The sequence below is a fragment of the Coenobita brevimanus genome, chromosome 24 (genome assembly GCF_032717465.1).
Source record: "Coenobita brevimanus isolate Jiangsu-jjx chromosome 24, ASM3271746v2, whole genome shotgun sequence".
Taxonomy (NCBI): Eukaryota; Metazoa; Arthropoda; class Malacostraca; order Decapoda; family Coenobitidae; genus Coenobita; species Coenobita brevimanus.
The window spans coordinates 13,852,674-13,878,356 of NC_136977.1; the positions used below are offsets into that span (position 1 = coordinate 13,852,674).

General features: G+C 42.1%; 1 pseudogene across 1 annotated transcript in view; it reads left to right on the forward strand.

The window, feature by feature from the left end:
• Positions 1-12,169, forward strand: part of LOC145393497 (uncharacterized) — a 98,175-nt pseudogene extending 86,006 nt beyond the window's left edge. Inside the window, exons 4-5 of the transcript XR_013896195.1 lie at positions 9,294-9,498; positions 10,201-12,169. The product of XR_013896195.1 is annotated as an uncharacterized LOC145393497 (transcript). The remainder of the gene's footprint in view (positions 1-9,293; positions 9,499-10,200) is intronic.
• Positions 12,170-25,683: the final 13,514 nt, after the last annotated feature.

The following is a 25,683-nucleotide window of genomic DNA, read 5'->3' on the forward strand; positions in this document are numbered from 1 at the left end:
AGATCTAAGAATGAATATCTGATCTACACAACCTCTTCCCTTCCTAAAGCCTCCCTGTTCTTCTCCAACTAATTTCTCTGTTCTTTCTCTAACTCTGTCTATAAGTATCCTACCATACACTTTTCCTATTATACTAAGAAGACAAATGCCCCTATGATTACCACACACTTCTTTTTCCCTTTTTCCTTTGTACAAGGGAATAATTATACCTGACTTCCAATCCTCCAGGACTCTACCTTCCTCCCAGGCCAATCTGCACATCTTCCACATCCATTCTACTACTATCTCTCCCCCATGCTTCAGCATTTCACCACACACTCCATCAATTCCTGGGGCTTTCCCCGATTTAACTTTCTTCATTGCTTCCACAACTTCTATCCTACTGATTTCTTCCTGTCTTCTCACCTCCCTCCTTCTCCCAGCCATTCCCCAGCCACTTATACTCGCATTACTTCCATCCTCTACGTTCAACAATTCCTTAAAGTGTTCTCTCCATCTGCTCACTTTTTCTCCCTTCTCCACTAGTAATCTACCATTTTTATCTTTCACTCCCCTGCTAACTTCACTTCCACCCTGTCTTACTCTTTTCACTTCTCTCCAGAACATTTTCTTACAGTCCCTCCACTTTACACTCAAATTCCTTCCAAATTCCTCATCCACTCTCTTCTTACTCTCTCTTACTAATCTTTTCACCTCTCTCTTCCTTTCCACATATAACTCTCTCTTCCGCCTCTCATCTTCTTCCACGCCCCTATTTCTCATCCATTCATTGTATGCTTTCTTCTTTTGTGCCACAGCCTGTTTCACCTCTTCAGTCCACCACGGTGTTCCTTGCACCCCCCTCCGTCTTCTCTTCCTTCCACACACCACATCACATGCTGCACATATTTCTTCTGTAAATATCTTACACATACCTTCCACGTCTCCCATCTGCTCCAATTCATATTTGCCCAATCGTTCCTCCACTTCTCTCTTATACTCTGCCTTTTTCTCATCCTCTTGTAACCTCTCCACTCTCCTTGCAACTACTCCTTCCTCTCGTCTTTCCCTTCTTCTATTCCTCCATCTTACTTGCATCCTAATTCTGGCCACCACCAAGTAGTGGTCAGAAAGTCCACTCCCCCAACCTCTATACACTCTTGCATCCTTTACACATCTTCGCATCCTTTCATCCACACACACATAATCAATCATTGCCTTCCTTTCATTCAGTTCACCACCCACCCTTCTCATCACTCGCCATGTATACCTGTGGATCATTTTATGCCTGAAGAGGGTATTGGCTATCACCAACCGCCTCCCGGCACAAATGTCCACTAACGCACTGCCATTCTCATCTATCTCAGCAGGCACACCCCACTCACCAACTACTCCATCCACCTTCACATTCCCAACTTTACCATTCATATCACCAATCAAAAACACTCTCTCATTCCTTCCAAACTTTTCCATGCACACTTCCACATTTGTCCAGAACTCTTCTCTCACTCTTCTAGCACGATCTTGCGTTGGCGCATACACACACACAATCGCCCACATTTGTATTCCAACTTTCAACTTTACCCACACAATCCTTGACCCAACTGATCCATACTGTCTTATGCTCTTCTTCCATCTTTTACTCACAACTATACACACTCCTTCCTTTGTCCTCTCATTCTCATCTACTCCTGCACATATACCCCATCCATACTCCCATTCTCTCACACTTTCTCCTCTCCATTTTGTTTCAGTTATTCCACATACATCCACTTTCGCATCCTCAAGCACCTGGACAATCTCTCTCTCTTTCCCCTCATCATTCGCACCCAGGAAATTACAGACCAATCAGCTTAACATCAGTAGTGTGCAAGTTAATGGAAAAAATCATAAGAGATAAAATAGTTAATTATCTAGAAGAAAATAATATAATTAAAGACTCGCAGCATGGATTCAGACATCGTCGTTCATGCTTAACTAACTTACTGGACTTCATCCATGATGTTTACAAATCATACGATGACTCGAGCAGTAGATATAATTTACCTCGACTTTCAGAAAGCTTTTGACACTGTCTCTCACAAGCGTCTCATGAGAAAAATAGAAGCACATGGAATAAAAGGAAATACGCAAAAATGGTTACAAGACTGGCTTTCAGACGGAAAACAGCGAGTTGTGATAAACGGAAAGGAATCCCAATGGCGTAATGTGATCAGCGGCGTTCCCCAAGGCTCAGTACTTGGACCGATACTTTTTATTATCTATATAAATGATATTGATGAGGGTCTAAATTGTAAATTATCCAAATTTGCAGATGATACTAAAATAACCAGTAAAGTCACTTCAAAATTACAGTGGTAGCAGTTACAAAATGACCTTAATACTTTAGCAAGCTGGGCAGAAAAATGGCAAATGAAATTCAACACAGAAAATTGTAAAGTACTTCATATTGGAAGTAACAATGTCCATGCAAATTACAAAATGAACAATATTCAGTTATCAAGTACAGACAGTGAAAAGGATCTTGGTGTGATAATATCAAATGACCTAAAACCAAACAAGCAGTGTACCAATGCGGTTAAAATTGCAAACAAGCTAGTGGGTTTTATTGGAAGAACTTTTGAGTTTAAATCGGAAAAAGTCATACTTGCCTTGTACAAGTTGCTAGTGCGCCCCCATCTTGAGTATTGTGTGCAATTCTGGTCTCCGTACTACAGAAAGGACATTGAAAAATTGGAGAAAATTCAGCGAAGAATCACAAAAATGATACCACGACTTAGAAACAAACCATATGAGGAACGCCTTGAAGAACTTAAATTATTTAGCCTAACGAAGCGCAGGTTAAGAGGGGACCTTATTGAAGTTTTCAAAATCATGAAGGGATATGACAACTTAGACATGAATAAATATTTTGGTGTAGACCGGTCGAGTCAAACCAGAAGTAATGGCTGCAAAATTATGGGAAAGCAATTCCAATCCCACGAAGCAAAATACTTCTTCTTTAACAGAGTTGTAAATATCTGGAACAGATTACCCTCAGATACCATGAACAGTATCTCGATTGAGACATTCAAAAACAAATTAGACAAGTATTTGCACGAGAATCCCCAGCTGACTTTTTCTGTCCGAATAACTTGCTTTTATAGCTACGGTACATGTAAGTTCATGCCCCTTTTGTCTACAAGACACCCCGTAAACAATGTACCCGTACATAGTGTTGCGTCACACTATTATACATTTTCAATTTATTCAGTGCAAACAAAGCAATATAAGCACAGATTAGGATCTGCACAGATAACCCTGAGTTAACGGTCACTACTCTTACTTTCGACCTGTGATTGGCTGTGGATCACTGAGGGTCCCTGTTAGTCAAGCGACCACCATCGGGATTTTTTTAATGTACCAGGGGTCACTGCTTCAGGATGAAACTTGTGTACTTGTCCCATATGGGAGAGTTCCCTGTCTCAGTGGAGTGAACGGAGCTAGGGCCTGATTGACTGCTGCCTACCTTAACCCGTCACGTCCCGAGGTTTTCCGCACCTCCAACATCCCCCAGTCCCGAGTTTTTTTTTTTTTTTTTTTGTTTTTTTTTTTGACTAAAATCTTCGCTTTTGGTGAGAAATATCGAAAATTCATAGAGAAGTCGCTCATCTGAGGTTTAAAATACCCAATCCAGGTAAGAGTTCCTCCTTACCTGACTGCGTTTTCTAACATGCTGGCACCAAAGAAAACGAGTTCTATGGGAGGGTAACTATTTTATCCATTCATAAACGGTATTTATTTATTTACTTGGTACGAATGTATATGTAGTATGAGAGTATATTGGTTTTCAAGCAGTAATAAAGGCATTATAAGCATTGTTTCACTCACTGACTAATCACCGTACCTGACCTTTTTTTGCCACATTACCTGATCATTATTTCTGACTGTTTCTTCTTCTAATGCTATGTAAACATTGTCCTCCACATTGTCATCGATTGGGGAATCACTCTGGCCCTAAATATCTTTACTAGCCAGGTCACTGGTAACAGGTCCTTTGCCAAGACAATGTCGTGAGGGGGGGAGGGGGGAGGTTATGCGGTGTAAGGCATTGTCCCTGCTTGGCATCTTGTAGAGGAATAGAGGAAAGTGTCCCGTGTATACATACGAAAAATCACGCGCAAAAATTGAAAATTGTGCAAATTAGGGACCTTGCAATTGCACGACGTACTGGTACGTCGCCGGGTCTGGCAAATGCAAATCGTTGCAACGTACCCATACGTCGACGGGACGGGGCGGGTTAAAAGCGCCAGGCAAGGCTTCCGCACCACCCCTAAACATCCACACTGTGCAGTCCCCTCGTGTCTACAGGACACCCCGTAAACTTAACATAGCGTCACGTCACGTCATTATACGTTTTTCGATTTACCCAAAGCAAATGAGGTAATATACAGTAAGCACAGATTAGGATCTGCACAGATAACCCTGAGTTAACGGTCACTACTCTTACCTTCGACCTGTGATGGGCTGTGGATCACTGAGGGTCCCTGTTAGTCAAGTGACCACCATCGGGATTTTTTTAACGTACCAGGGGTCACTGCTTCAGGATGAAACTTGTGTACTTGTCCCACATGGGAGAGTTCCTTGTCTCAGTGGAGTGAACGGAGCTATTGCCTGATTGACTGCTGCCTACCTAAAAAGCACCAGGGAAGGTTGCCGCACCTCCCCTAAACATCCACTCTGTGCATTGCACATCCACAGTGTGCACTGTGCAGTCCCCTTTTATCTAAGACACCTGTCTTATATATTTTTCAATCTCCCCAGTCCAAAGAAAGCAATATAAGCACAGATTAGGATCTGCACAGATAACCCTGAGTTAACGGTCACTACTCTTACTTTCGACCTGTGATAGGCTGTGGATCACTGAGGGTCCCTGTTAGTCAAGTGACCACCACTGGGATTTTTTTAATGTACCAGGGGTCACTGCTTCAGGATGAAACTTGTGTACTTGTCCCACATGGGAGAGTTCCTTGTCTCAGTGGAGCAAACGGAGCTAGGGCCTGATTGACTGCTGCCTACCTTAAAAGCGCCAGGCAAGGCTGCCGCACCACCCTTAAACATTCACACTGTGCCGTGTGTAGCTTCCACGTTATGTCCACAGACTTCCCATTAACTCAATGTACCGGTTTATAATGTCATGCCGTAACTATTATTTTATTTGTTTACTTTCTCTTTCAGGTTACTCAATCAGGTAGCTTATAGATAAAGTATTATAGAATGTGACTTTTCCTTTCCAGTGTTTCCTATAAAATTTCCATGTCAGTTTTTCCATGCTGCATGGTGGTTTTTCTCACTTTTTCCTGGAGAGTTTGGTGGTGGGGGAAGCCTTGTTGCTTTACTATCCTTATCCTTCAGCATGTAGAGTTAGATCTCGTAGTCATAGTTTTCCCTAACAAGGAGCCTCGAAAGGACCATAAGGTCTGTTGCTGTTTGCTTTCCTGTGTAATCCTCCTCCTCCTCCTCTTCCTCCTCCTCCTCCTCCTCCTCCTTCTCCTCCTCCTTTCCAGACAGGACCACTTTCTGGACATGCCTTTGGCTCTATTACATCGGATAGTTGAGGGATTACTGTATAGGAATATAGTTCAGTAGCTCCTTGATTCCGATAAAGCGAATTCCGGTCTATTGAAGTCCGTTATATCGAGGTTTTACAGTATTATGTATATTACACCATTTGATTATTGTAGTGAATGTACATTACAATACAATACTGCAATGGTAGTGAAAATAGCTCAAAAAAATGTTGGTGGGATCCTGACTAATGTATGATATATTGGAAAAAGGGTGGGTTAGCAGGGGGAAATCTGGATGTCACCTGTATTGGAATTTTGCTTTACTCAGAATGGCTTGGGCTCCAATTTGTCCGTTATAGTGAGGTTTGACTGTTTTTACCGTATTTGCTGGCCTACAAGATGCACCCCTGTTTTACGAGGATATTTTTTGGAAAAAAATAATTGTAGTACATCATACTTTTATTGAAAATTATATTAGTGGATTTGGGGGGAACAGCATCTGCACTTTTATTATTTTCACAGTAGCTAAACGGAAATCTACTGGTTTCAGTGAACACTGATACATAGCAAGCAACACAACAGAAATACGTTTTGGTAAATCAAACTTCCTTAGCCTTTATCATTCTTTTTCTGTGCCTGCCCTCCTCTCTTCCTGTTTCTCTCATCTTTCCTGTCACTTCTTATTACTTTTCTTTACAGGTGGCTTTACATCAAGTGACAAGCCAAATGGTTTCCTGTAAGCCAAGAAACCATTTACAGCGCTGGGTGGTAACCATATAACCGAACCATACGTACTTCCTACATGTCAACAAGTGGGTTGGTGGAGGGTTAGTGCCCCTTCCCGTAAAACAAATAAAGTCAAATGGCTACCCCTTATGGGATTATGGTGTTTGGCAATAGATAGATGGATAGAAGTCCCGTACCGTACATGCAGAAAAGCAAATTCTGTTGCATCAGCAAAAACACCCTCAAAGCAAACAGCAAAATACCAACAAAATATGAGTACAGTAAATACCTACAGCTATGGTTCATTCACGCAAAACAGTTCTATCTATCTATCTATCTATTGCCAGACGCCTCAATCCCGTTTGGGGTGGCCACAAACAAATTGCCTTCATGTCGCCCTGTCCCCCGCCATTTCACTGCCCTTCTTCCAACTCACACACCCCTTTCTCATATACCTCTCCACCCCATCCCTCCATCTCATCCTCGGCCTCCCCCTCCCTCTTCCCCCCTCCACCTCACTCACATACACTCTCTTCGTCAGGCTCTCACCCTCGATCATCTCCACATGGCCAAACCACCTCAGTGTGTTCCTCATAACATTTCCTATCACATCCACATCCACACCAAAACGCTCCTTTATATCCTCATTCGTCAGCCTGTCTCTCCATGTGACTCCACAGGCTCCTCTTAAATAACTCACTTCCGCTGCTCTCACTCTTGACTTGTGTCCTTTCAACAACGTCCAAGCTTCACTTCCATACGTTAGAGTTGGTATCACAATACTGTCATGTAGTAACTTTTTCACTTCCCTGTTCTTATCACTGCTTTCAAGGAACCAGCAACCTTTCTTCCTTGTTGTATCCTTTCAAGCACTTCACCCTCTAAATTTCCATCCTTACTCATCACACTACCCAAGTACTTAAATGCACTCACACTTTCCATTTCCTCCTCATCCAACCTCACTGCACATTCACTGACTTTATTTCTCTCAAAGACCATAACTTCACTCTTCCCTACATTGACCTTTAGATTCCGTTTCTTACACACTCTTCCAGATTCATCCAACAAGCCTTGCAGCTCCCCTTCATCTTCACTTAACAACACAGTATCATCTGCAAACAACAGTAGTTTCCAAACACTGCCCTTTCTTATAAGGGTCGCTCCAACATCCACTGCCCTACCTTGTATGTATTTTATAACCCCATCCATATACAGATTGAACAGCCACGGAGACATAACACATCCCTGTTTCAATCCTACTCTCAGATAGAAAAATTCACTCAGTTCACTGTCCACATGCACTGCAGCCTTAGCCCCCTCATACATACTCTACACGGCATTCGACAGCTTCCCACCTGCTCCATATATTCTTAATACTTCCCACAATCCATGTCTATCCACCCTGTCATATGCTTTCTCCAAATCCATGAAAGTCGCATACAACTTCTTTCCCTTCTCTGGAAACTTTTCCACTAAAGATCGGAATGATATCTTATCTACACAACCTCGTCCCTTCCTAAAACCTCCCTGTTCTTCTCCAACTAATTCATCTGGTATTTCCATAACTCCGTCAGTAAGTATCCTACCATATACTTGTCCTATTACACTAAGAAGACGAATATCCCTATGACTACCACATACTTCTTTTTCCCCTTTTCTTGTGTACAGGGGAATAATTATGCCTGACTTCCAATCCTCCAGGACTGTACCTTCCTCCCAGGCCAATCTGCACATCTTCCACATCCATTCTACTACTATCTATCCACCTTTGCTTCAGCATTTCACCACACACTCCATCAATTCCTGGGGCTTTCCTCATTTTGATTTTTCACTGCTTCCACAACTTCCATCCTACTGATTTCTTCCACTATTCTCACATCCCTCTGTCTCCCAGCCATTCCTCAGCCACTTATGCTTGCATTACTTTTATTCTCTATGTTCAACAATTCCTTAAAGTGTTCTCTCCATCTGCTCACTTTTTCTCCCATCTCCACTAGTAATCTATAATTTTTATCTCTCACTTCCCAGTTAACTTCTTTGGTATCCTGTCTGACTTTCTTTACCTCTTTTCAGAACAGTTTCTTACATTCCCTCCACTTTACACCAGGCATGGGCATAATTATGATTATAAACCAAAAAATCATAATCCAGGGCTCTGATTATGTAATTATTATGTGGTAGGTGGGGGCGCTCACCATCCACTCACTCAATGTCGTGCTGCTCTCGGGTGTCTGCCCTGTCCTTTCCTCCATCCTTCTTCCTTCCATCTTCTTCTATCTTTCTTTCCTTCCTTCTTTCATCGTCCTTCTGCCTACGGGTGACTTTACACTCCCTCTTCTGTCTTTCATTCCTTCATTCTTTCCTCTTCCTTCTGCCTGTGGGTGATTCTACACTAAGTGACAAGCCAAATGGTTTCCTGTACACCAGGAAACCATTTACTACGCTGGGTGGTAACCATATAACCAAATTTTGGCACCCGGTGGTTTAGTTGGTAATTATTGTGCTCCAATCAGATTGAGCTGGTGAAGGTTTATATCCAAGGGGTGTTTGGGGTTTATTGCTCATGTAATGCCACTCAGGGATGAGTGAGGTTGGTCACTCTCATTTTAAATGTCAGGACCAACTGCCTAGCACCGGGCTCCTATGCTCCTCATGGGGCAACGTAGGATTGGATGATGGATGGATGGATGAATAAAAAATTAGGCAAGCAGCATAATCATAATCAAATCATAATCAAAAATTATGCTGCAACATTAATGATAATCATATTTTTCATGATTAAAATGTGATTATTGTGATTATTTCTTTGTATTTTCCATGGAGCAGTTTTCTTTTAAGTAAATTAGCCAGTTACATACATGTTCCAGGTCCAAGTATGTTTTAAAAGCTTAGCAGTGCACCGCCTCACATGTTTGTACTTGTTTATCTCCCATGCTGTATCAGTCAAGTACACACACAGCCTATACATGTTCCAACAAGCTTGAAATATTGGCCACCACCCAACACATTTGTACATACACATGTTGCTGACTATATAAGGCAGACATCTGGTAGAGACTCATCACTCCACTCCAGTCCTCAACAAGTACATCTGCATATCATCATGGGGCCACCAATACTGGACCATTTTCATGGCAGCTCCAAGGCAGATCCGACTACTCAAGTGAAACCGAAATGCAAGCACTGTGACAAGTTTGTTAGTGGTAGCATTCGACGGACTTCAAATTTCCATACTGACATGAAGGTAAGATAATTTATAATTGTATCATTATGTACAGTACTAACAACTTTCTATAGGAAATGAGTTAAGCTGCTTGTTAATACTGTACTATTCTACAGTGATGGATCTACATTCACACCTGGGATTCAACCATATGACTATGTGATCAGTAGGACTCATGCTAATCACATGGTCCTGAATTCAATCCCAGGAGGGATTGCTTCATATTAGATTACTTGTATTTGCATCCCCAACCAATGACATCTGTAAACTGCCTCTGGATCTCTAATGGTAAGGGGTGAATGTGTATAAAACTGTGTTCACCATCTTCCCCGTAGTCATATGGTTAAATCGCTCAGATTTACATGGATATGCTGGAATACTGTCATTATGTACCACCTCTTACTGCCACATTTCTGCATACATTGTATGTGTACCAAATTTATGATGCTTAAATGTTTAAAGAAATGGCATTAAATAAAATGCCTATAAAGGATATAAGCCACACACCATTACAGTTGAGAGTGCTAGTTGGGAGAACACAATAATTAATGGTATAATAATGGGTGCTCTTGGATAACAATGTATAAATTAGTATGTCAGCCAAACAAATAACACAAAGTGCACTCTGTGTGTGTGTGTGTGTGTATATATATATATATATATATATATATATATATATATATATATATATACTGCAATGTATTCTGTACTTTCTACTTGCAGAAACATCATCCAGATGTCAAGGTGGTCAGCAACGTGGAGTCAACAACAACAACAACTGGCAGAGGACTTGCTCCAATAACTGACTTCGGGGTATCTTGTACTAAGAAAAAATGGAGCAATGGCGATGCCCGCCAAAAGGAAACGAATAAGTTATTGGTTTGCTTCATTGCTGACTCTCTCCAACCTCTTCCAAGAGTTGAGGATCCTAACTTTCAAGCCCTTCTAAACAAGGCCCAGCCCTGCTACAGTATCCCAAGCCCCAAGGAGCTCAGCAGCAAGCTTCTTCCCTCTCAAACTCCAAAAATACAAGAACATCTCAGTGGCAAATTTCGTTCTGTTGGGTATCTTTGTGTTAGAGTTGATCTTTGGACAAACAGACAGATGCATCATCATTGGGATCACATGTCATTTCATTGAAAACTTCCAGTTCCAGTCAGCAATGTTAGCTTGCAGGAGTTTCAAAGGGTCCCACACTGCAGAAAAAATGCATGCCACATTCACTGAAATCATCACTAGCTTTAACCTAGAAAAGAAGATTCTGACAATTGTACCGACAGTGCCAGCAATAAGCTGAAAACATTTGTGACACTTCCTGGTATGGATGATAAGGACACTAATCAAGACAGTGACAATGAAGAGGAAGATGATGCCTTTGACATTCCTGATAACAATGAGAAGTTCCTGGAGCTCATGCCTAAGCATGTCAGATATTTTGTTAATAATTTACAAAATACTGCGAAAGATGGGCTCGAGGAAGTAGGACCTGTATCAGGAGTCATTGGAAAAGCCTCACATCTAGTATCACACATTCGTCATTCTGCACTGGCATCTGACATTCTTGAAGATGAATGCAGACCTCAGGCTAAAAATGCAACCCGATGGAACAGCAGTAACAAGATGCTTCGCTCCCTTCTGAAGATTGATCCAGTCAAGCTTGATCAGGTAGATTGTTCAGTAAAGCTAACCAAATATGAACTTAATCTCATCAAGGAAATAACAGACATCTTGACACCATTTGAAGTAGCAACTCTAGAGTGTCCGGGAGAGAATGTTGTAACGTCAAGCAAAGTAATTCCGTGTATTCGTGGACTGAAAGCTGAGCTCGAACAGCTGTCACAGACATACAGGTCAAAGATGATTACTACTCTCAAAAGCTCAGTCAAGAGAAGGTTGAAGATCTACGAAAACATGGAGATGTTTCAGCTGGCTTCACTCCTAGATTTACACTTTAAGGTGGACTGGTGCTCACCAGAAGAAGTCAAGGTCATGAAATCTCTACTGAGGTCTAAAGTAGATGAAATTATGCCTAATGAAGAGAAGGGTTTCCTTCAGGAAAATAAGGATGCCCCACCAAAGAAGTGCAAGCTGTTCAGATTTATGATACCATCAGCATCAACGAGCTCTTTCCTGTCTACATCAACTTCAACTCCATCACAAGTAGAATCCTACCTGAGTCAGCCTACAATAGATGATGATAGTGATCCCCTTCTCTTCTGGCAACAGAACCAGTCAACATTACCTGAACTAACGATACTGGCTCTCCAATATCTGTGTATCCCAGCATCATCAGCTCCAGTTGAGAGACTCTTCTCTATTGCTGGGAAAGTCTTTTGTCCTGAGCGATGCAGAATGACAGATGTTCGCTTTGAGGAGTTGATGTTTATCATGTGCAACCAACATGTAATTGAAAAGTAATGTAGCTTACATCAAATCTAGCCTAAAAGAAATCAAGTGTATAATCATACTTTTCAGTTCTATATTTATCTTGGGTTGAGCAATTCTTTGTTTTCATTTTTGGTGTGCCCAACAAAATACACTTACGGAGGACTTGAGGGACCATAATTTGAAATGAATTTATAGAAGTAATCTATTGTAGCAAAAACCAATAAAACCGCTTACACAGAATGTAAGTTTTTAATACCATTAGTTAGTGATTTAAACGGTTATTACTGTACTCAAATATGGAACAGTGCACCTAATAGAGGTAATTTGCTAACTATTTAGGCATTGTCCTTAATCATTGCTAATCATTAATTTTCTATAAATAATCACAGTTAAATGTGATTATAATCATAATCTAATCATAATCACGCACAAATAGAAAAAATCTAATCATAATCAAAAATACAAACTCTAAAGTAATCATAATCAAATCATAATCAAAAAAACGAAAAACGAGTAATCATAATTTATAATCACAGTAAAAAAATATTCCAGATGATAATCAAAATCAAATCATAATCATTTTTTATAATCATGCCCATGTCTGCTTTACACTCAAATTCCTTCCAAATTCTTCATCTACTCTCTTCTTATTCTCTCTTACTAATCATTTCACCTCTCTCTTCCTCTCTACATATAACTCTCTTCCATCTCTCATCTTCTTCCACACCCCTGTTTCTCATCCACTTATTGTATGCTTTCTTCTTTTGTGGTACAGCCTGTCACCTCTTTATTCCACCATGCTTTTCCTTGCACCCCCTTTCGTCTTCTCTTCACCCCACACACCACCTCACATGCTGCATAGTTTTTTTTTTTTTTTTTTTTTTTAATGCACACACCTTCCATGTCCCCCATCTGCTCCAATCCATATTTACCCAGTTTCTCCTCCACTTCTCTCTTATATCCTGTCTTTTTTTTCCATCCTCTTGTAGCCTTTCCATCCTCCTTATATGAACTGCTTCCTCCTGTCCTTCCCTTCTTCTGTTCCTCCATTTCATTTGGACCTTGATTCTCACCACCACTTGGTGGTGGTCAGAAAGTCCACTCCCCCAACTTCTATATGCTCTTGCATCCATTACACATCTTCTCGTCCTGTCATCCACACACACATAATCAGTCATTGCTTTCTATTCATTCAGTTCACCACCCACCCTTCTCATCACTCGCCATGTATACTTGTGGATCACCTTGTGCCTGAAGAGGGTGTTGGCTATCACCAACCTCCTCCTGGCACTGCCATTCTCATCCATCTCTACAGGCAAACCCCACTCACCAACAACTCCATCCACTTTCACATTCCCTACTTTCCCATTCCTATCTCCAGTCAAGAACACTTTCTGATTCCTTTCAGACTTTTCCATACACGCTTCCACATTTGTCCAAAACTCTTCTCTCACCCTGCTTGCACGATCTTGCACTGGCGCATACACACACACAGTGGCCCACATTTGTAGTCCAACTTTCAGTCTTACCCACACAATCCTTGAGCCAACTGATCCATACTATCATATATTCTCCTTCCATCTGTTACAACAATACACACTCCTTCTTTTGTCCTCTCATTCTCACCTAGTCCCACACATATACCCCATCCATACTCCCATTCTCTCAGACACTCACCTTGCACTGTTGCACCCTCAAGGTTTTAATCATCATCATCAAAGTCAGTTACCAGTAAATCAACATCCCCAAAGCCTGATAACTGATTTTCACTGCTGTAATCCAAATGAATCTCCAGTAAACATACACTTCATTTGAGGCAGTAGAAACACCTTACCAAATATTTCTTTTTCTTCCTGATAGTATGTTATATTTTTCTGAATATTTCTGGGGTGGTAGATAAATGTTTCATGCAGAATCTGTTTCCTCATTGTTTTTAGCTATGTTCTGCTGTGTCAACTAGTTCGATTCATCTGCATATTGGTGGAAGGGACTGTCATAACCTAAGTGTTTAACCCCTTAACCGCGGGGTTGTTGGGAGTGTGCCGTGCGTGTCCCGCGGGGATATTCGCGCTCCGACTGACTTTTTGAAAATATTTGCCAAAAATCAGTTATTAGTCCTAGAATATTATAATTATATAAGCATATGGCACATACCTTCAGCATTCTCCTGGGATGTTTGTTGAGCCTTCATCGTCTGAAGTTGGGTAACGAAGTCTCCACTTTACACTTCCTGATATCCCGTAATATGGTTACCACTACCTGATATTGTAACTACAAACACTATTCTATGAATTTCAAGTAGTTTGGAATCCATATTCCAAAAAAAACCCCCACTGTGAAAGCAATGTAAATTACGAGCTCATACGAACTTTCCTCCCATGCTGGTTCCCCAATGGTATTCTGAGGCGGAGCTGTCATTTATTATTTATAAACACACTCACACTTTATATTCCTAGTACTGTATTACACTTATTTATATATACAATATTTATAAGTTTCTTTCAGTACTAGTAGTTTATTTTCACTCCAGGCATTCACTTTCTCGTTCTGTAAACTAGCATAGAGAGCGAAGCTGTCACTTTCACTTTCATTGCTCCCAGTATTATAACATGCTAGAGCAAACTTTCACTTTCATTACTCCTAGGATTTATACTCGTATTCTTATATTACTACTTATTTCCATTTCTATTTACATTTTCTGTTTTATTTACATTACATTTCTATTTTATTTACACTATGTTATGCACTGTCACTTGCAGTAACTTATAAAACTATTTTCCACTGTTTAGTTATACAGTATTTATATTCATTGCTTTCACTTGCTGTTTACACATTACAGTATTTACATTTCCTCTTGCACTGTTTTAGAGTCACCAGAAAGACCATAGTCACTGTCCATCATTATCATTAATAAATTAGCCAGTTCACATTCCACAGCAGAGTCACTTAGCCCTTTACCCCTTCCCACATGAGGTTTAGTAGAGGTAGAGATCACAGGGCCCTTTGCATGGGGCAAAAAAGTGGTGGAACTGGACAGGCGCGAATCCAACGTGGTTTCACCTTGAAAGACGACAGTAAACTGAATGCTGTGGTGGCCTAGGGGGAGTGCAACGCTGCCAATGTCAGCGTAGTGACAGCTGCTAATATATACGCTATGAAATGATTGGCGGGAAATCTAGACAATACATTATAAAGTAGGTAGTTCCAGATGAATGTAAATATCACTTAGGCCTCTCCCTTCCTTTCTTATATATATTTTTTATTATGAGAACAGGTCATGTGGCATATTTCATGGGGAAATAAACAGGGAAAATTAGCAAATGAGTGCATGTGAGGTGTTGCCAGGTGATAATTAGCCCATTCCAGATGTATGGGAGTATCAATTACCTTTTCTCTTTCTTTTATATATTATTTTGTATAGGAATAGGGCAAAGGGCACATTTCAATGCATAAAATGAGTGGAAAAATCCGTCCAGGATTTGTGTAGCACAGCGCAGCTGCTCAGGCGGGAGGAGAGGGTAATGGAGGGGAGGTAAGGAGGGGAGTCAAGGACAGGAGAAAAATGGCTAAATTGTCAACAGTGGATGGGAGTACAGGTGACATTAGCAGAACTGAGTACAGCTGGACACTGGTAGTACTGATAGATGATACAAGCCACCACTTGAAAGCCCAGGCGAATTCAGAATAACACAGGATCACAAAAGTAACGCCCCGCGGTCAAGGGGTTAACTAAACCTAACCTAACCCAGCTAAACTGTACCTATACTCAGTTTTTTTTATTGAGGCGAAGATACACTTGATAGGTTGGTGACGATTGGCTGAATGCAACATGTCCAAATAACATTTACTAAACCATATTTCCCCATCAGATATATGTTGTCAAATAATAATAGAGAGATTATGAAGTAACATTGCATTCAGCCAATCATCACCAATCTGTCAAGTGCATCTTCACCTCGATAAAAAAAGCTGAGTATAATATAGTAATCCCTTGATTATCTGACATAATAAAGACATTGGTACACCCGGATACGGAGGAAATTTAGATAAGGAGCAATACCCTACTTACCGATACCCAGCCTATATGTGTAGTAGCCCTCCTAATTGTGGCAGTGTTCTTCAGCCTCTTAGTTATTTAGACATCAAAACATACATGGGAATATCCAGTATAATGCCAGATACTAAGAAAACAATGCTTAAGCAATAAAATCTATCTGTCTATTGCCAGACACTTTAATCCCGTAAGGGGTGGCCACAAATAAATCGCCTCTGTGCAACCCTGTCCACCGTCATTTCCCTGCCCTGCTCCCAGCTCACACCCCCCTCTCTCATATACCTCTCCACTCCATCCCTCCATCTCATCCTTGGCCTCTCTCTCCCTCTCCCCCCCCCTCCACCTCACACACTTTCCTCGTCAGTCTCTCGCTCCATCCTCTCCACATGGCCAAACCACCTCGGTGTGTTTCTCCTAATGATTCCTATCACATCCACATCCACATCACGATGTTCCTTCACTTTTTCATTCATCAGTCTGTCTTTCCATGCGACTCCCCCCCCCCCGACTCTGGGCATAGGTTTCACAGCCTGCTGTCAAGGCCCAGTAGTCCTCCTACATGCCATTCACCTCTTTATGTCATTACTTCGGCGCTAACACCCACCGTCCATATTGAATAAATGCTAGGGCTGTCTCATACAGGACTGGTGTAGTGGTATCAGCGGGGATATTTTTACGACTTGTCGGTGAGTCTTCTGGTAGATCAGTAAAGTCTGATCTAATGAAATTCAAATCCTCAAACTGTTCCCTGCCCCAACGGGGATTTGAGCCTTGGTCCAGTTGGACTGCAGGCCACCTCTCTACCGATTGAGCCACCGCCTCCCCCCTGTCAAATAACTCATTTCCACTGCTCTCACTCTTGACTTGTGTCCCTCCAGCAGGGTCCAAGGTTCACTTCCATACGTTTGAGTTGGTATGACAATAATGTCATGCAGTAACTTTTTCACTTCCATGCTCACTCTCCTGTTTCTTATCACTACTTTCAAAGAACCAGCAATCTTCCTTATTGTACCCTTTCAAGCACTTCACTCTCAAAACTTCCATCCTTACTCATCGCACTACCCAAGTACTTAAATGCACTCACATTTTCTATTTCCTTCTCATCCAACCTCACTGTACATTCAGTGACTTCATTCCTCTCAAAGGCCATAACTTTGCTCTTCCGTACATTCACCTTTGGGTTCCATTTCTTACACTATCCCAAAGTCATTCACCAAGCCTTGCAGCTCCCCTTCATCTTCATTTAACAACACAGTATCATCTGCAAACAATAGTACGGGGAGTTTCCACACACTGCCCTTTCTCATTAGGGTCACTCCAACATCCATGGCCCTAACTTGTATCTCCTTTATAACCCCATCCATATGCAGATGGAACAGCCATGGAGACATGACACATCCCTGTTCTAATGAAACCATCAAATTGAAAAATTCACTCAGTTCACTATCCACATGCACTACAGCCTTAGCACCTTCGTACCTACTCTTCACAGCATTGAACAACTTCTCATTTACTCCATATATTTTTAACCCTCTGAGGCACGTTGACGCAAATCGCGTTCTTTGTGGTTTGGCATATAAAAGCACATAGACGTGAATCGCATTGTCAAGCAGAAAAAATGCCGTCAAAAGGAAAGTTTTTAGCCGATTTGCTTCAAATTTTGTTGCTTTCTAGTGGGTGCGTCTCTCTTCCGAGGTAAATACCTGGCAACACTGTGACTTCTCTGATGAGACAGAAAAACCTCAGTATATCACGATGAGGCAGGCTGAAGTGTAGCGCTGCTTCAGTCGTCCCTTTAATTCCGCCATTTTCTTCTTCCCACCCGAGGCAGAAGCCATTATTGAAAGATTGTGACTGTACAGTGTTTTTTTTACTATAATGTGAAGTTATTGTGTCTATGGCACATAGATATATTGTTTGTAAACCATTGGGGGCCCATTATCAGCCGTTAGGCCTAGAGGCGGGAGTGTGGTTTGTTATAACGGGGTTTCCACTCTTCTTCACCTTGCCCATAAATCTATCTATCTATTGCCAGACACCTCAATCCCGTTTGGGGTGGCCACAAACAAATCGCCTCCAAGTCGCCCTGTTCCCCGCCATTTCATTGCCCTGCTCCCAACTCACACCCCCCTCTCTCATATACCTCTCCATCCCATCCCTCCATCTCATCCTCTGCCTCCCCCTCCCTCTTCCCCCCTCCACCTCAGTCACATACACTCTCTTCGTCAGTCTTTGACCCTCCATCCTCTCCACATGGCCAAACCACCTCAGTGTGTTCCTCATAACGCTTCCTATCACATCCACATCAACACCACAACGCTCCTTTATATCCTCATTCGTCAGCCTGTCTCTCCATGTGACTCCACAGGCTCCTCTTAAATAACTCATTTCCATTGCTCTCACTCTTGACTTGTGTCCTTCCAACAACGTCCAAGCTTCACTTCCATACGTTAGAGTCGGTATCACAATACTGTCATGTAGTAACTTTTTCACTTCCATGCTCACTTCCCTGTTTCTTATCACTGCTTTCACAGAACCAGCAACCTTTCTTCCCTGCTGTACCCTTTCAAGCACTTCACCCTCCAAACCTCCATCCTTACTCATCACACTACCCAAATACTTAAACGTACTCACATTTTCCAATTCCTCACCATCCAACCTCGCTGTACATTCACTGACTTCACCTCTCTCAAAGACCATCACTTTACTCTTCCCTACATTCACCTTTAGATTCCGTTTCTTACACACACTCCCAAACTCATCCACCAAGCCTTGCAGCTCCCCTTCGTCTTCACTCAACAACACAGTATCATCTGCAAACAACAGTACAGTGAGTTTCCAAACACTACCCTCTCTCACCAGGGCCACTCCAACATCCACTACCCTACCTTGTACCTCTTTTAGTACCCCATCCATGTGCAGATTGAACAACCATGGAGACATGACACATCCCTGTTTCAACCCAACTTTCAAAGCGAAAAATTCACTTAGTTCGCCATCCACACGCACTGCAGCCTTCGCACCATCGTACATACTCTTCACAGCATTCAGCAACTTCCCATCTACTCCATATATTCTTAACACTTTCCACAATCCTTGTCTATCCACCCTGTCACATGCTTTCTCCAAATGCATGAAAGCCGCATACAACTTCTTTCCCTTCTCTAGAAACTTTTCCACTAAAGATCTAAGAATGAATATCTGATCTACACAACTTCTTCCCTTCCTAAAGCCTCCTTGTTCTTCTCCAACTAATTTCTCTGTTCTTTCTCTAACTCTGTCAATAAGTATCCTACCATACACTTTTCCTATTATACTAAGAAGACAAATGCCCCTATGATTACCACACACTTCTTTTTCCCCTTTTCCTTTGTACAAGGGAATAATTATACCTGAGTTCCAATCCTCCGGGACTCTACCTTCCTCCCAGGCCAATCTGCACATCTTCCACATCCATTCTACTACTATCTCTTCCCCATGCTTCAGCATTTCACCACACACTCCATCAATTCCTGGGGCTTTCCCCGATTTAACTTTTTTCATTGCTTCCACAACTTCTATCCTACTGATTTCTTTCCTGTCTTCTCACCTCCCTCCTCCTCCCAGCCATTCCCCAGCCACTTATACTCGCATTACTTCCATCCTCTACGTTCAACAATTCCTTAAAGTGTTCTCTCCATCTGCTCACTTTTTCTCCCTTCTCCACTAGTAATCTACCATTTTTATCTTTCACTCCCCTGCTAACTTCGCTTCCACCCTGTCTCTACTCTTTTCACCTCTTTCCAGAACATTTTCTTACAGTCCCTCCACTTTACACTCAAATTCCTTCCAAATTCCTCATCCACTCTCTTCTTACTTTCTCTTACTAATCTTTTCACCTCTCTCTTTCTTTCTATATATAACTCTCTCTTCCGCCTCTCACCTTCTTCCACGCCCCTGTTTCTCATCCATTCATTGTATGCTTTCTTCTTTTGTGCCACAGCCTGTTTCACCTCTTCAGTCCACCACGGTGTTCCTTGCACCCCCCTCCGTCTTCTCTTCCTTCCACACACCACATCACATGCTGCACATATTTCTTCTGTAAATATCCTACACACACCTTCCACGTCTCCCATCTGCTCCAATTCATATTTGCCCAATCGTTCCTCCACTTCTCTCTTATACTTTGCCTTTTTCTCATCCTCTTGTAACCTTTCCACTCTCCTTGCAACTACTCCTTTCTCTCGTCTTTCCTTTCTTCTATTCCTCCATCTTACTTGAATTCTAATTCTGGCCACCACCAAGTAGTGGTCAGAAAGTCCACTCCCCCAACCTCTATAAACTCTTGCATTCATTACACATCTTCGCATCCTTTCATCCACACACACATAATCAATCATTGCCTTCCTTTCATTCAGTTCACCACCCACCCTTCTCATTACTCGCCATGTATACCTGTGGATCATTTTATGCCTGAAGAGGGTATTGGCTATCACCACCCCCCTCCCAGCACAAATATCCACTAACGCACTGCCATTCTCATCTATCTCAGCAGGCACACCCCACTCACCAACTATTCCATCCACCTTCACATTCCCACCTTTACCATTCATATCACCAATCAAAAACACTCTCTCATTCCTTCCAAACTTTTCCATGCACACTTCTACATTTGTCCAGAACTCTTCTCTCACTCTTCTAGCACGATCTTGCGTTGGCGCATACACACACACAATCGCCCACATTTGTATTCCAACTTTCAACTTTACCCACAGAATCCTTGACCCAACTGATCCATACTGTCTTATGCTCCTCTTCCATCTTTTACTCACAACTATACATACTCCTTCCTTTGCCCTCTCATTCTCACCTACTCCTGCACATATACCCCATCCATACTCCCATTCTCTCACACTTTCTCCTCTCCATTTTGTTTCAGTTATTCCACATACATCCACTTTCGCACCCTCAAGCACCTGGACAATCTCTCTCTCACCTCATCATTCGCTCCCCTTACATTCCATGTTCCAATAATCATGTCCTTTGTCCGGTCCTTGGTCGTCATCGTTTGGTCAGTCCTTGTTCGAGGCTTATTGTTTGTTATTTTAGTTAGTTGTTTTCCGGGGAGGGGCACTAACCCTCCGCGAACCCTTTTAGTCGCCTTTTACGACAAGCAGGGGTACTGGGGAAGTATTCTTGAAAAACCCCCCTACCCCAGGGGGTGAAACATATAGTGCCTTTTTAGTGAAATAACAGACCTACCATAGCAGGCATTTTGTATGCCATAGAGATACGTCATAGTCACTAAGGAAACAAGCAGTCATGTACGCCATAGTGTCAGGAAGGGAATAATAGAGGAGGTTGGGATGGAATCATGTGACAGTGTTTTATATTGCATATGGTTCAGTGTGAAATATACATATAAAATACGTTAGTGCAGCGAGTGTTCGTCAAGAAATATTGCGTGCATTGACTGACTTAGCTCAAACTTAGCACAAGTATCAGAGACAACAAATACCCCACACAATCACAGACTTTAGTGAAAAGGTATTGTACCAGTCTCAGACAGTGCTATATTGCGTATGGTCTAGTGTGAAACATATGTATAGAATAGTGCAGCGAGTGTTCACTGAGAAAAATTGCATGCATTGACTGACTTAGCGAAAACCTAGCACAAGTATCAGAGACAACAAATTTGCCACAGAATCACAGACTTCAGTGAAAAGGTATTGTACCAATCTCAGGCAGTGCTATATTGCTTATGGTCTAATGTGAAACATGCGAATAAAATAGTGCAGCGAGTGTTCACTGAGAAATATTGCATGCATTGACTGACTTAGCGACAACCTGGCACAAGGATCAGAGACGAGAAATATGCCACACATAGATACGTATGTTGTGCAGCGAATGTTCGTGCAGAATTCTATTGTGTGCATCGCATGTGTAGTGCAAGGAGGAGAGAACAAAATATGCCACACACACACACACACACACACACACACACGAGGCGCCGAGCAGAGCGGACGCACGTCACACCACTCCATACCTGGCCAAACGGCCATACCTAAATTAGTATCTTTATATGAGTCAAGCTCTGTACCAGGTTAAACTAAATGGTGTCCTAATATAAAAAGAGAAAGTTTTAAGTAAGGCTTTTGTTCAAATAGTAAAACAAACAAAGCAGTGCAGGAATGCACACATTCAACTGATCAGTTGTTTTGTCTGCGACTCCACGCCAGGGAATGTAAGTAGAGTCTGTGCTCTTAGTACCGCATGATGTCCACCTACTTCAGTAAAGCAAATTTGGAAAAGAAAAGGGATACAGGTAGAAAGCAGGATGATGATTTCTACCGGGAACTGGTTGAAATGGAGACGTACAGTAAGCTGGTAGAATGAGTAAGCAGATTGGAAATGGCTTTTCAGAATGAAATGGATGAAATTAAAAAACAATTGCACATGCAGAAGGAAGAAATAGAAAAATTAGGAAAGAAAGTCAACAAGTAAGACACAACAATAGATGAACTGACAGTAGAAGTGGGTTCACGTAGAAGGAAAGTTAGTGAAATGGCAAGTACCGTAGTCAACCATGAGAGTATCATGGAAGAGTTCAAAAATGATACAGAGACAATTAGGCAAGTAAGCAATCTGATAGATCAGAGCTGTGATATTGAGGAGAAGATAACACAGGTGAATGAAGCGATGCAAAGCTACAAAAATGATGTGGAAACCACTTATTTGGAAATGGTGAAAGTAAAGAAAGACTTAGAAACAAGGGTTGGAGAAAAAAGCATTATAAAGGAAGTGAAAAGAATAATCCAGAACAATCCTAAATTGGTCAGAGATTCAGCAGATATCAATAAATCAATAGTAATCACTGGTATAGAAGAGGAAAAAATAAAAAACAAGATCTCGAGAGACAAAAAGGAGATGGCAAATGTAATGAGCATATTTAAGAAAGTATCAGAGGAAATGTGTAATAAAGGCATGGAGGAACACAAAAGATTCGGGAAATATGAGAGAAATAAATCAAGGCCCCTAAAGGTAACCTTCCAGAGTGTAAACACTGTGGAGGAGATACTAAAAAATGCAAAGAAACTCATGGAAAAGGAGGAATTCAAAAATGAATGGATAAAAAGATGCCTAACTCAAAAAGAACTGGAATTACTAAAAGAGTGAGGAAGCAGAAACGAAGAACGAGGAAAGATCTGAGGAGAAGAACACATTTTTTTACAAAGTAATTGGATTGCAAGTTCAAAAGTGGTACATAACCCTCCTATCATCTCCAGACATTGCCTTCTGCTCCCCAAACCTCGCCCCTACAACATCATGGCGAGTGGTCAAAACCCTAGGTTCTGATCACCTCCCAATCATCATCACTTCCAAAACCAGAATCACCCCAGCTGGCCACAAACACACATACACTAATGATAAGAGAGCCACCTGGGAGGCCTTTGTAACTGAAACAGAACAACATTTTGAAACACTAAACAGTACACCCATCACAAACATCAACACCGCTGTGCACACTTTCAATACAATCATACAAAATGCAGACAAAAGACACATCCTTAGAGGCAACAGAAAGAGAGACAACCCCAACTTCACACCAGAAATTCAAGGCCTCATCAGACAACAGGACACGCTGCGACACTCCCCAACACCCCATACACAAGACACCATACAACAAATACAAGAACTCAACACTCAGATAAACAATAAAATATCAGAACAGCAAACACTAAATTGGAAAAATTACCTCCAAACACTTGACCACAAAACAAACATCAGCAAACTCTACAAAACACTAAACAGCATCACACTTTCCAACAGCAACACCACACAATCACACGCTGCCATCACAACAACAGACACCATACCCTCAAACAAACAACAAGCAAACACTCATCAATCACTTCACTTTTCACCAGTCAGCCATCTAAACCCCCATCCCGAAGACCGACGTATCATCTGACGTAAGAGACAGTTCCCCACAGACCCAGCCTACGCACCTTTCACTTAAACCAGACGAAGCACATCATTAACAACCTCAAGCACTCATCTGCCTCTGGACCAGACAACATAAGCAACAATCACCTTAAACACCTAGGACCACAAGGCTTACAAGCACTCACCAACATATCAGACTACAGCTACTCACACAACATAATACCCAACATCTGGAAGTATGGCAATATCATCACTATCCCTAAACCCAACAAAGACCCCACGTTATCCTCCTCACATTGCCCCATCACACTCCTCTGCACCCTCTCTAAAGTCACTGAACGACTGGTACTACAACTAGTCACGCCTCACATTCCCCTAGCCAAGTCACAACATGGCTTTAGGCCACAACACTCCTCAAACACCCTTCTTACAGCCCTTACACAGAGAGTTTTTGATGGCATGAATTCAGCTAGGCCACCACACAGAACACTCCAAGTCACACTAGACATTAGCAAAGCTTTTGATGCCATCCCCCGCCACAACCTCACAAACAAAATATTCAACACAAACATGCACAATAACACAAAAAGATGGCTGGCAAACTACTTAGCAGGCAGATATGCACACGTAACATTTGCCGGTCAGTCTTCTAACATCAGAAACTTCACAAACAGCATCCCCCAAGGATCTGTTTTGTCCCCTACGCTTTAACCTATACATGCATGACATACCCACACCCCACACACCACAGATACACATAGCTTCCTCTGCAGATGATGTAACAGTTGCCTATACAACATTTGGACACAATAAAGAAACCACCACCACAGTATACAAACAATACATACGTTCAGTGATGAATTATGCAAGCCCTGCCTGGGCTTCTAACCTCACCAAAACACACTACAACACTCTACAGACCATACAGAACAAAGCCCTAAAAATAATCACAGGCTGCACAGCTACTACACCCACAGACCACCAACATCAAGAAACCAAAGTCCTCAAAGTCAAGGATCACCTAGACATGAGAGGCACCCAGTTTCTTGCTGCAGCCTCCACAAACCCACAACATCCACTACAGTACATGGCAGCACATCCACCCACACCAAGGAACATCAAAACAACACCCAGCACACGATACCATACACAAATACTGTCATCTCTCCCCCCTCGCCCACCTCAGACCAGCTTCCAGAAGCATATCCACACTCAGATCACTCGCCGCTCCATTCAGTCACTTAAGGACAACACACAGCTGCATGCACGGCCTCCTGACATCCACCCTTCTGAATCCTATCTTCCTTGTGAGGACAGGGTTCACCTGGCCAGGCTGAGATGTGGGCACCATCCAGCCCTCTTAAGCTACCAGAAGAGGCTGGATGACTCCGTCGCTGATGCCTGCACAGGATGCAACACAGCACCCCATACTATTAAGCACATTATGGAAGACTGCATTGCACACAATCACCTATGCCAATAACACAACATACACTGAGGAGAGAAACCTGTACTGTACACAGGAAAAATCATCTGATAAATTACCAATATGCTGGGAATCGAACCCGGGACTCTCAGGTGAAAGCCAGGCAGCATACCACTACACCACGACCAGGTAAAAGTTAACTCACGTTGTCACAATCTTGTAACCAACGTCCCTCCGCTCCCACTGTGGGCATCAAGGGGATGAGTTAACCCCCTGGCACTCGGGCAAGTAGATGCTTTTAATCTATCCCAAGCACTTATGGCAAGTCAGAAGTAAGTGCTTGGGATAGATTAAAAGCATCTACTTGCCCGAGTGCAACGGGGTTAACTCATCCTCTTGATGCCCACAGTGG